Below are 13,595 nucleotides of genomic sequence, written 5' to 3' on the forward strand. Positions count from 1 at the left end.
AAATGGATTAAAGACCTAAATATAAGACCAGATACTGTAAAACTCCTAGAGGAAAACATAGGCAGAATACTCTCTGACATAAGTCGTAGCTAGATCTTTTTTGAACCACCTCCTAGAGTAATGAAAATAAAACAAAAATAAACAAATGGGACCTAATTAAACTTAAAAGCTTTTGCACAGCAAAGGAAACCTTAAACAAAATGAAAAGGCAACCCACAGAATGGGAGAAGATATTTGCAAACGAAGCAACCGACAAGGGATTAATCTCCAAAATATATTACAAACAGCTCATGCAGCTCAATATCAAAAAAACAAACAGCCCAATAAAAAACGGGTGAAAGATCTAAATATATATTTCTCCAAAGAAGACATACAAATGGCAAAAAGCACACAAAAAGATGCTCAACATCACTAATTATTAGAGAAATGCAAATCAAAACTACAATGAGGTATCACCTTACACTGGTCAGAATGGCCATCATCAAAAAATCTACAAACAGTAAATGCTAGAGAGGGTGTGGAGAAAAGGGAACCCTCCTACACTGTTGGTGGGAATGTAAATTGGTGCAGCCACTATGGAGAACAGTATGGAGGTTCCTTAAAAAACTAAAAATAGACCTACAATATGACCCAGCAATCCCACTCTTGGGCATATATCTGGAGAAAACCATAATTAGAAAAGATACATGTCTTATAACTTTTAAATAAACTGCTTCTTAATTAGTAATATTCCTCCATAGAAAACTTCCAACCTGGATGATTTTACTGGTGAATTGTACTAAACATTTAAGAAATGAATACTACTAATCTTGCATAAAATCTTCCAGAATAGAAATAGTGGTGAGACCAGCCTAACCTTAATACCAAAACCTGGCAAGGGAATTATGAAAAAGAAAATCGTATGCCAATGTCACTCATGAACGTTGATGCAAACGTCCCAAACGAAATACTAGCAAATCAAATCCATCAATACATAAAAACTACATTACATTACAACCGAGGTGAATTTATTCCAGGATTGCAGGGAAGTTTAAAAGTTAAAAAAAAAAAAAAAGAAAAAAGAAAATCAATCAATGATAACATAACAAAGGATACAAATCATATGATCATCTTAATATTTGTGGAAATATTTTATAAAACCCAATAACTACTCATTTAAAAAAAACACTTTTAGGAAACTAGGACTAAAAAGGAACATCCTTAATTTCACAGAGGTTATTTCCAAAAAAGCTTACAGCAAATATCAAACTTGGTGATAAAATGTTGAAGGCTTTCCCTTGGAGCTCAGTAATAAGACAAGTATGCCCACTACCATTCTAGTCAAATTGAATTTAAAATTTGGGTAGGTTAAGGGCTTCCCTGGTGGCCAAGCCAGCACATACCTGAGCTCGGTTCGCTCTGGATTTGGGACGAGGGCTCAGGGAGAACGCTATCCGCAAGATGGAGCCACTGGGCCTCCTCTTGGCTTAAGTTTGAGATTTTAGTTTAATTGGGTGCCTACACAATCTTAAAAGATACCATAATTTAAATGTTTGCTCGGGACTTCCCTGGTGGCACAGCGGTTAAGAATCCACCTGCCAATGCAGGGGACACAGCTTTTTTTTTTTTATAAATTTATTTATTTATTTATTTATTTATTTTGGCTGCGTTGGGTCTTTGTTGCTGCGCGCAGGCTTTCTCTAGTTGCAGTGAGCAGGGGCTACTCTTCATTGCGGTGCGTGGGCTTCTCATTGCAGTGGCTTCTCTTGTTGCAGAGCACGGGCTCTAGGCGCACAGGCTTCAGTAGTTGTGGCACATGGGCTCAGTAGTAGTGGCACGCAGGCTCAGTAGTTGTGGTGCACGGGCTTAGTTGCTCTGCAGCATGTGGGATCTTCCTGGACCAGGGCTCGAACCCGTGTCCCCTGCACTGGCAGGCGGATTCTTAACCACTGCACCACCAGGGAAGTCCGGGGACACAGCTTTGATCCCTGGTCCGGGAAGATCCCACATGCCACAGAGCAACTAAGCCTGTACGCCACAACTACTGAAGCCTGCACACCTAGAGTTCATGCTTCACAACAAGAGAAGCCACCGCAAATGAGAAGCCCACACACCACAGTGAAGAGTAGCCCCCGCTTGCAGCAGCTAGAGACAGTCTGCGTGCAGCAACGAAGACCCAACACAGCCATAAATAAATAAATAAATGTTTGCTCCCTTTAGGTTTTGGAAGGAGACACAGCCAATCTTATAAATTGGACATTATCATAACATATGTCTATATGAATACTTTATACATGTATATTTCTTACAAACTAGATATTATTATTAACACATGTGTTTGTATATTTGTTACAAATTGGATATGATTATAGAACATATATATTTGATAATCTGTTAAATGTAACATAGAGTATATAAATATATATTAATATATATTCTATGAACATGTGTATGTATTTCTTACAGATTGGAGATATATTGGATATATATAATATATATATGTTTCCATTATATCATGCCTATATAATGAGTATTTTCCTATGTAATAAAGCATTCTTTAAAAATATGATTTTTAATGGCTACTTAATATTCCAGAGTCATTATATAAACCTGACCAAATCTATGGTTTGCTTAAGTCTTCCCACGGATGCCTCACAACCCGTTTAGTTTAGCACCCAGGGCCCTTCCTGAACAGCCCACTGCTTCCTGCTCCGGCTCCCGCCTCCCACCCTTCCTCCAGCAGCAGCCACCGCCTTGTCACCCTTTCAAGCCTCGTTACCTGCAATTCAATCTGCTGCCGATGCTCCCTCTGCTTTCACCCCCGGGAAGTGTCAACCCAGGTAGCACCCACCTGGGATAATTGTCTCTGTCACGAGTCCGGCCCTACCAGGATCTGTGCACCCGGTCTTTCTCTGCCTCCGTGCCCTCTACTGTCTACTCTCCGCCGGGCTCTCTTGAGAATCAAAGGAGCGACAACCTGTTTGAAGGCCAGCTAAGAAATTCTTTGATCCAGACGGGAAAATACCAGGAGTCCACCTCGGAGCGAGTCAGTGAAGGACGCGCCTACAACATCCCAACCCCACCGGCCTCAGCCCCAATCACCTCCTGGAGGAAGTCGGTGTCTCCAGGGCGGGCCCATCCGAGACCTGGTTGAGGAAAGAGAAAGGCGGAGGAGAGGGGAGGCAAGCTGACGAGCAGAGCGGCGGCGAGATGGGCCACCAGACTTCCGCTCTACCCGCTGGCGTTTACTACCCCGCCCCTCCGCGCCCGGGGTCCGCCCCTCCGCTCCCAGATTCAGGGCATGCTGGACCCCTAAATTCCTGGGAAAAAGGGAGATGGAAGGGGAAGTTCCGAGGTCTGTGTCCAGAGGCGGAGGGGTGGGGGCCGGGGGAACAGACACCTGGCTCCCGGAGAGGTCGGGAACAGAGGGCCAGGACTACTGCGCCCCCCCTTTACCCGCCACTGACGCGCGCGTCTGGAGAAGACCGGTCGCTTCTGCGGGCGCTTGGGGGTGGGGGTGGGAGGGTCGGCATGGGCGTGCGACGAGGGGACGATGGTACGAGGATCCGTGGGAGCCATCGCCATTGGGGTCGGAGGAGATTTTAATATTTCGCTGTAGCCGAAAGGTGATTTAGGCAGTTTACCTTGAAGATGCTCACATTTGGGGTGCCCTCTTGAGACCCCCAGCCCAGCCCCTGTTGGTTCACTCTTCTAGGCTTCGGACCCGCCGTCCGCAGGCCGCTGCCGGCGTCCTGGACTTACCTCTCTGAAGGGAGCCGCCTTCCCCACGGTTCCCAAAGTTTTGAAACCTGATGATCTGCGCCTTAGGTGTGAAGCATAGTTCAGTTCTTCCCACTCCTTTTCACCCCATCATCCCTGCCTCCTTGGAGCATCTTCTCTCCAAGTTTATTCCTTGAGGAGGATCCCTAGGGACACCAGTTACTAGGCCAATTCAGCCTTGCGGCGGCTGGAGTGAAGTCACCGGTTGCCAGGCATATTTACTGTGGCTAGTAGCTTAGTGGTTAACACACTTTGTGGATTGAGGTAAGGGGAGAACTAAAATAGGAACCCAGGAGACCTGTTTCAGAGTTCACACTCTTAACCACTGTGCTATAAAGACTCAACATAGTGTACAGCTTCAATATCTATCAATAAAACAGGGTGGTTCTGGAGTAGATTTACATAAACTGCTTGATAGCACAGAATACGAAGTCTAGAAGAGGACCTGGGTACTGATGGAAATCAGGACGTGATAAAGTGGCGTTTCAAATCAGTGGACAAAACATGAAGTGTTCAGTAATTGGGTTGGAACAATTGGCAAGCCACCTGGGGGAAAATTATGCTCCTTACAAGAAAATATATTTCAGATGGGTCAAGATCACAATGAAGAAAATGAAAACAGGGACTTCCCTGGTGGCGCAGTGGTTAAGAGTCCGCCTGCCAATGCAGGGGACACGGGTTCGAGCCCTGGTCCAGGAAGATCCCACATGCCATGGAGCAACTAAGCCCGTGCGCCACTACTACTGAGCCTGCGCTCTAGAGCCAGCATGCCACAACTACTGAGCCTGTGCACCACAACTACTGAAGCCTGCGCGCCTAGAGCCCGTGCTCCGCAACAAGAGAAGCCACCACAACGAGAAGCCCACGCACCGCAACGAAGAGTAGCCCCCACTCGCCACAATTAGAGAAAGTCCGCATGCAGCAACGAAGACCCAGCGCAGTCAAAAAAAAAAAAAAAAAAAAAGTTAAACATACACTTTCCATATAACCCAGCAAAACCACTCCTAGGTATCTTTCCAAGAAATTTTGTTTATAAAAACCAGTGTTTATAGAAGCTTTATTCATGATTGCCCAAACTGGAATATCCAAATGCCCTTAAACTAGTGAATAGATAAACTGTGGTACATCCATGGAATGCAATACTAGTCAGCAGTAAAAAGGAATGAACTATTGATAAACTCAAGAACATATACAAATCTCATATATATTACACAAAATGAAAGAAACCAGCCTCAAAAGGTTACATTTAAATAACATTCTGGAAAAGGCAGAACCATAGTGATGGAGAACTGATTACCAGGGGTTAGCGGTGGAGATAGGGTTAGACTATACTGGGGCAGCTCAAAGGAGTGTTTGGGGGGTGATGGAACTATTCTGTATCTTGACTATGTTGATAGTTACATGACTCCACATGTATTTGTCAAAATTCATAGAACTCTACAGCTAGAGTGAATTTTACTGTTTATAACTTTAAATTTAAAAAAGAATAATGAAGATATTTTTGAAGAATAAGATATCATGACATAGTAAAGTGGTATATATATGTATATTGATTGCTCTCTATATATAGATATTATATATATATATCTTCTCAAAAGGTATTCTTCTATATATTGTCTGAAAGTTTAAAAATTTTGCTTTTTAACATCTAAACCTTGGGACTTCCCTGGTGGTCCAGTGGTTAGGGATCCGCCTTCCAATGCAGGGGACACGGGTTCGATCCCTGGTCGGGCAACTTAGATCCCACCTGCCGCGGGGGAACTAAGCCCACGTGCCACAACTACAGAGCCCACATGCTCTGGAGCCTGGGCACCACAACTAGAGAGCCCTCATGATGCAGCAGAGGATCCCACATGCCGCAACGAAGATCCCGCGTGCTGCAACTAAGACCTGACACAGCCAAAAATAAAATTTAAAAATATTTAAAAACCCATCTAAGCCTTTTTTTGGGGGGGTGGGGGGGCTGCATTGGGTCTCCGTTGCTGCACGCGGGCTTTCTCTAGTTGAGGTGAGGGCTACTCTTCAATGCAGTGCGCGGGCTTCTCACTGCGGTGACTTCTCTTGCTGCGGAGCACAGGTTCTAGGCACGCAGGCTTCAGTAGTTGCAGCACGCAGGCCCTAGAGCGCACAGGCTTCAGTAGTTGTGGATGGGCTCAGAAGTTGTGGCAGGCGGGCTCTAGGGCGTGTGGGCATCAGTAGTTGTGGCTCGCGGGCTCTAGAGCACAGGCTCAGTAGCTGTGGTGCACAGGCTTAGTTACTCTGCGGCATGTGGGATCTTCCTGGACCAGGGATCAAACCCATGTCCCCTGCATGGGCAAGTGGATTCTTAACCACTGTGCCACCAGGGAAGTCCCCCCATCTAAGCCTTTAATCTATCTTGACCTGATTTTTTTTTTGTATAAGGTATAAGGTGTGAATCCAAATTTGTTTTTTTTTTTTTTAATTATTTAATTATTTATTTATTTATTTATTTATGGCTGTGTTGGGTCTTCGTTTCTGTGTGAGGGCTTTCTCCAGTTGCGGCAAGTGGGGGCCACTCTTCATCACGGTGCGCGGGCCTCTCATTATCGCGGCCTCTCTCGTTGCGGAGCACAGGCTCCAGACGCGCAGGCTCAGTAGTTGTGGCTCACGGGCCCAGCTGCTCCGCGGCATGTGGGATCTTCCCAGACCAGGGCTCGAACCCGTGTCCCCTGCATTAGCAGGCAGATTCTCAACCACTGCGCCACCAGGGAAGCCCTCCAAATTTGTTTTTTAAAATATGGATATCTAATTGTATCAGCATATTTATGAAACAATTTTCTTTCCAACTTATCTGTAGTGCCAACTCTGTTGTTTATTAAAGTTCCATATATGTGTGGATCTGTTTTGGGGCTCTTTATTCTGCTTCACTGGTCATTTTGTATATCCTTGCACATTTACTTCACCTAGTTACTGTAGCTTTATATAGATGATAGAGATGATAGATAGATATATAGATAAAGAGATATCCCCAAAACAACTAAAGCAAAACTATATAGGGATACATACATAGGTTGTAAAACTACAAAGAAGGAAGGAAATAATTACCTTAAAAGACAGGATAGTGATTACCTCTAGAGGGGAGGGAAGTAGTGGTGACGGGGAGAGGGCACATGTTCTACTTCTTGACCAGGGTGGTAGTGACGAGAATGCCTGAATTTCCTAGTGGTCAAATAGGTATCATGGAAGACAGCTTGGCTTATACTTACTAGTAGGTACAATACCTAAGAAGGCTGGCTTCTGGAGTAGGATACGAGGAGGTTCAGAAGAGGTTATGGGGCTTCCCTGGTGGCGCAGTGGTTGAGAATCTGCCTGCTAATGCAGGGGACACGGGTTCGAGCCCTGGTCTGGGAAGATCCCACATGCCACGGAGCAGCTGGGCCCGTGAGCCACAATTGCTGAGCCTGCGCGTCTGGAGCCTGTGCCCCGTGACGGGAGGGGCCGCGATAGAGAAAGGCCCGCGCACCGCGATGAAGAGCGGTCCCCGCACCGCGATGAAGAGTGGCCCCCGCTTGCCGCAACTGGAGAAAGCCCTCGCACGAACCGAAGACCCAACACAGCCAAAAATAAATAAATAAATAAATAAATAAATAAGAAAATCCTTTAAAAAAAAAAAAAAAAAAAAAGAAGAGGTTATGTTGGAGTCAAATCTCCCATGTCAGGGAATTATGCTGTCAGGGAGAATTCACATGTAAGTTTCCACAAAAAAGTCACCATTCAGACACCTCTTACACTCTGGTGCATACAAGGCCACTATGGTTTAGCCAGAGAATCAGAGACCCACCAAAAGAGAGACAATTGTAATCATGTCTTCAGTAAAGTTGGAGATGATTGTCCCTTATTTTCCTCCATGGAGTCTTAGGCTTAGGGAAAGGAGGGGGGTGGGTCTCAAGTTTGAAAACATTAGAGGACTTGGTGTTAGAAACAGAGGTTTGGAAAAGGGGGAGAAGATAACTCAAAGGGAAGGGAAGAATAAAAGAGCAGACCATCTCTTCTCACTTCAGGTCCATTGAGTCACAAGCCTGTCCAGGAATCAGAGTGAGGAAGCTTTGAATCAGATAAGACTGGAGTTTTTAAATGGACCTTAGAATGGATTTTTAATGAATGAAAACGACCAGAAATTAAGGGATCTGGAACACAGCAAAATAAAGTCAACAATATAAAGATGGATACAATACTTGGGGAAAAATGAAATCTTTTCTTATTTGTAGTTTACCACCTCAGACTGTTAAAGGGGTTTCTTTTTTTTAATTAAGGGAGAAATAACATTTGAAGTGGAAAATTCTCACTTCTAGACTGGCAACTGTTTTTACCTATTTAAAACATCAACTTCTGGGATTAATCTACCTATTCATTGAACAAATATTTGATTGCCCACTTGCGCTTGAAAACACACGTATGACACTGTTCTAGGCATTATGAATACAGCAGCAGACAAAATTCCCGCCTTCTTTGAGCTTACCTTCTAGTAACTTAAAATATTTTATATAGTGCAGAATATTTTAATGTGTAATATCTGTGTATAAAATCTGAAAAAATGTAGAGATTTAGAGAAAATTATATAATCTTAACATACTATCATCTATATCAGCTCTTTTATTTTGTGATAATTCCCTTATGCTTAACAATTTAATTTACCTAACAAATCTGTGGGATTGTTTCCCCATCTCCACTTGACAGATAAGAAAGCTAAGAAAAAGAAGAAAAAGCAACTTGCTGAGAGTCACAGAATTACTTAAGGGTTTGATATAGCATACAAACACAGACTTGTTTATCCCCAAATGCTATCCTTCTTCTCACCAAGCCAAGAAGCCCCTCAAGACAGGGATTGCAATAACAGTTCCATCAGTGAGTACATCTGGGATTAGTCTTGCTGCCCGTGGACCCCTAAAACAGTGAGAGGACATGTGAACATTTCCATTTTAGATATCCTCAAACCCTACCACAAAGAGTCCTAAAACAGGTCTTGCCTCAGTTTGCCCACCTAGGTTCTAGGTCCACCAGATCTGGGTCCAGCTGCCCTACTCCCTAGGTGGAAACACATATGCGTTTGTAGGTCTGGGAATGAGAAAACTGATAGAGACAATGATGAGTTCAGTTTGGGAAATGATGAGGGTGAGGGCTTGTGGGCACCAACTTCTAGTTGAGAAACAAACATCAAGAGCCTAAAAACACATAGAGAAAAAAATATAAAGGTAAGATCCAAGAGGCTAAGTAGAAACGCTATAGTCTTAAATTTGAATTGAAAAAATGAGTATGCATTTATGATATACTTTATCTTAGGAAAAGAAGTATTTCCTAGCTGTATCTATTGAAAGGCTTAGAAACAATGATCAATGCAGTAGCAATGAACACCCCTAGCACAAAACTGTGATCTCTAAATACCATTTTCCACTAAAAGGAATTAGGTATTCTTGGAAAAATAGCTGATTTCAGATCTGGGTCATGAAATGTACAAGTTAATCCTGGACCATACAGTCAATACCAGAAAGCAAGGACATTTTTAGATATACTCGGGTCTTGTCTAAAGGACGCAGGAGCAACTTGAAGACACTCCCATGAGTCAAAGATGAGATGATCTGAGCATCAGTAAGAATGACTGCAATGGACTAAAATACATCAAATATGTTTAAATCAATGAGTTCAGAGAAATACTAAAAGTTAAAAATCTCAATGATCATATTTAGAGGATATAAGGCAACAAACTCATTTTTTAAGCTGGTAAATAAAGGGAAAGAATCAAAATTTATTGTTTTTCCTATACAAAATGCATGCCAGGGTAATGAATGTTTGATAAGAAGTTTCTCTTCCTAGAATTATTCCAGCTAATAAAAAAAGGAATAATAAATTTAGAATACCACATTTTATAATCTCTATTAAATATGCAAATCTAGACAATGATCATCAATGGCTGCTAACATCACAGAAAGAGAGCCATCCAGGCATTTGGCTTTTTTTTTTTTTTTTTTTGCCTCCTAATTGAAGTACATAAAACCACCCTTGAAGTATTCTTGCTAGAATATTGACTTCTCAACCTAACTACCAATTTATTAGAAACACGGGGGACACAAGAATATATTAAATAACATCACAGGGAGGTAATCAGCAAATTCCAGATGGCTAGAAATTGTACAGGACAAATAACCCAGTTTTATCAACAAACACATTTCAAGGGGAAAAAAAAAGAGGAAGGTAGACCTGTAGACTAAAAGATTCTTAAGAGGTATAGCAATGAATTGCAACATATGAATTTTATTTGGATGATGATTCAAACAAACTTTTTTTTTTTTTTAATTTTATAGCTACTTTATTTATTTCTTTATTTTTGGCTGTGTTGGGTCTTCAGTTCTTGCGAGGGCTTTCTCTAGTTACGGCAAGCGGGGGCCACTCTTCATCGCGGTGCAGGGACCGCTCTTCATCGCGGTGCGTGGGCCTCTCACTATCGCGGCCCCTCCCGTTGCGGGGCACAGGCTCCAGACGCGCAGGCTCAGTAGTTGTGGCTCACGGGCCCAGCTGCTCCGTGGCATGTGGGATCTTCCCAGACCAGGGCTCGAACCCGTGTCCCCTGCATTAGCAGGCAGATTCTCAACCACTGCGCCACCAGGGAAGCCCCAAACAAACTTTTAAAAAATTATGAGACAGTCTCTCAAATAGTTAAACAGAGTTAGCATATGATCCAGAAATTCCACTCTTAAATATATGTCAAGACAAATAAGAATATATGTCCAACCAAAAACCCCACTTTTATATGAATGTTCATAACAGCATTATTCATAATAGCCCCAAAGTGGGAACAACCCAAAATGTCCATCAACTGATAACTGAATAAATAAAATGTGTACTAGTATTCAGCAATAAAAAGAAATGAAGGGCTTCCCTCGTGGTGCAGTGGTTGAGAATCTGCCTGCTAATGCAGGGGACACGGGTTCGAGCCCTGGTCTGGGAAGATCCCACATGCCGTAGAACAGCCAGGCCCGTGAGCCACAATTACTGAGCCTGAGCATCTGGAGCCTGTGCTCCACAACAAGAGAGGCAGCGATGGTGAGAGGCCCGCGCACCGCGATGAAGAGTGGCCCCTGCTTGCCACAACTAGAGAAAGCCCTTGCACAGAAACGAAGACCCAACACAGCCATAAATAAATAAATAAATAAATAAAATTTAAAAAAAAAAAAAAAAGAAATGAAGTGTGTACTGATACACACTTCATGGGTGAATCTTGAAAACATGTTATGTGAAAGAAGCCAATCACAAAGAACTACACATATTGCATGATTCCATTTATATGAAATGTCTCCAAAACAGGCAAATGTATAGAACAAAAAGTAGATTAGTGTTCATCTAAGACTGGGGTTGGGGGCTGGGACAGTTGGGGTGATGGCTATGGGGTGTGGGGTTTCTATTTGGGGTAATGAAAATGTACAAAAACTGTAGTGATAGATGGACAACTCTGTGAATATATTAAAAACCATTGAATTGCACACTTTAAAAGGGTGAGTTGTGTGGTATATGAATTATATCTCAGTAAAGCTATTTAAAAAAATATAAAGCTAGAAAAAATAATTATGAGACAACTAGAAAATTTTGAATACTGACTAGATATTTAATAAAAGGATACTGTTATTTGTTTTAGGTGTGATAATAGTTTTGTCAGATTTTTTTAAAAGGGTATTTTTTTAGAGAATATACTGATTTATCTACAGATGAAATGATAAACTTGGGATTTGCTTCAAAATAATGGGTAGGCATGCAGTAGGGGGAGGAGAGATAAAACCAGATTTGTCACAAGTTGGTCATTATTGAAGATGGGTGGTAAGTACAAAGTAATTCACTTCGTTACTTTTTCAGATGTGTTTGAAAATGTCCAAAATAAAATGGCCGGGAGCCACAAGACAAGAACATTTCTCAGGATCTACCCCTGACTCACTATGTGAACCTCTCTTACTTCCGGGTCTCCCACTTAAACTTGAGGATGACAATACCTTTATCTCACACCACTCTTGGGAGGAATAAAAGTGAAGATATGTTAAGGTTCCCTACCCAAGGAAAAGGGATCCATTTTGTCTAACATGGCCAGAGATTCCCAAGAGCAGTCCAAAGAAAATCTGCTCATCACACACAGGGTGCTACTAAACCCAACTTGAGACAACAAGGACCCAGAGCTTTGTAGAGAAATACCTACTGTAGAAATCAGTCTTCCTATCTCTAATCAGTACACCCTACAGCAATGTGAGATATTCCCAGTTCAAACAACCTTGCCGTTAGGTGTCAAAGGACATTCAACAAGTGGCCTGAGAAGAGAAAAATTTACAGTGCGAGGCGGAGAAACACCAAGATCTTCATTCCACTCCCTTCGGTTTATCCGGTAAAACCCTACTTTTCAATCCCCCCTGCCCCGACAAGTTCCATTCCCAAAGCTGGAACTGGAGGAGGTGGGTGTGGGCAGAAAGGAGGATGAGCTCCTGGGCTCCCAAATACAAGGAGGTTGAAAACTCAAGACTATTTGATCATGAGGAGAAGGCGACTGCCTCCTATCTCTGATTCTCACCTTACCCGACTCAACAGCACGGGACTTGAAGCAGACGATCTCGTTTGGATTGGGGAGGGGGCGCGACAGGAAGGAAGGAGCGTGAGAGGGTGGGGCTACAAGGTACAGGAACCAATGGGTGATGACATAGAGGTTCGCATCCCCTCCAGCCCTACAATCATCTAGCTTGAGCTCGAAACTTCAGAGGTGCGCATAAATCTGGGATCTCTGCTCTTTCCATTCACCAGACCCATCCCTAGAGTCCCACGCTCCAGCGGTTCGGGATGTCTGCTTTTTCTTCCTTTGTCACAGAAACTTACACAGGAGCAGCCTCCCTGTGGGCCCTAAGCAATCTGAAGTCCTGGGATCTCTTGAACATTTCAGGGAATCCCATTCCCTGGATCCTCGGAAGTCCCGAAAACCTCCACCCACAGCCTCCATCCCGGTTGCTAACTGACTGATGCCACCTCCTTTTGGGAAGTGCTTCAGCTCAGTTACGGAGTCACCCCTCCCACAAGTTCTGAGAGACCCACTCATTATCATCCTCTAGGCAGATTCATTTGATTTAGCCCTATGGTAAAACCTACTATGTCTCTTAACCAAGCAGATATGGGACCCTGGTGGGCTCAGCAATACAATTTGGTAGTTCCCCAAGCCGGTTGTGTGTCGATTCACAGATACACAGTCCGCAACAGTCTTGGAACTTCTTTTAAAAAGTTGTTTTTTGGGCTTCCCTGGTGGCGCAGTGGTTGAGAATCTGCCTGCCAATGCAGGGGACACGGGTTCAAGCCCTGGTCTGGGAAGATCCCACATGCCAAGGAGCAGCTGGGCCCGTGAGCCACAATTACTGAGCCTGCGCGTCTGGAGCCTGTGCTCCGCAACAAGAGAGGTCCGCGCACCGCGATGAAGAGTGGCCCCCGCTTGCCACAACTAGAGAAAGCCCTAGCACAGAAACGAAGACCCAACACAGCCATAAATAAATAAATAAAATATATATATTTAAAAAAAAAAAAAAGTTGTTTTTAGACCAATGATAGGATTACCACTTCCCATTAGCAAGTGCATTAATATCCTTTCCATCTTTGTTGAAGCCACTATTTCCTGGGTTTCTCCTGGCTCAAGGCCAATCCTTGGATAAATCAAGTCTAGTAATCTAGCATCTAATTTACCATGGCAAAGAGAGGGCAGGAACTCAGGGTTGGATATTTGGCTCTCAAAAGAATGGAAAACTCATGAAAGGAAGACAACATCTGAGACATTTATAGAAGAAAAAAAAAAAAAGAAAAAAAGATCT

Source organism: Balaenoptera acutorostrata, chromosome 19, assembly GCF_949987535.1.
Source record: "Balaenoptera acutorostrata chromosome 19, mBalAcu1.1, whole genome shotgun sequence".
Taxonomy (NCBI): Eukaryota; Metazoa; Chordata; class Mammalia; order Artiodactyla; family Balaenopteridae; genus Balaenoptera; species Balaenoptera acutorostrata.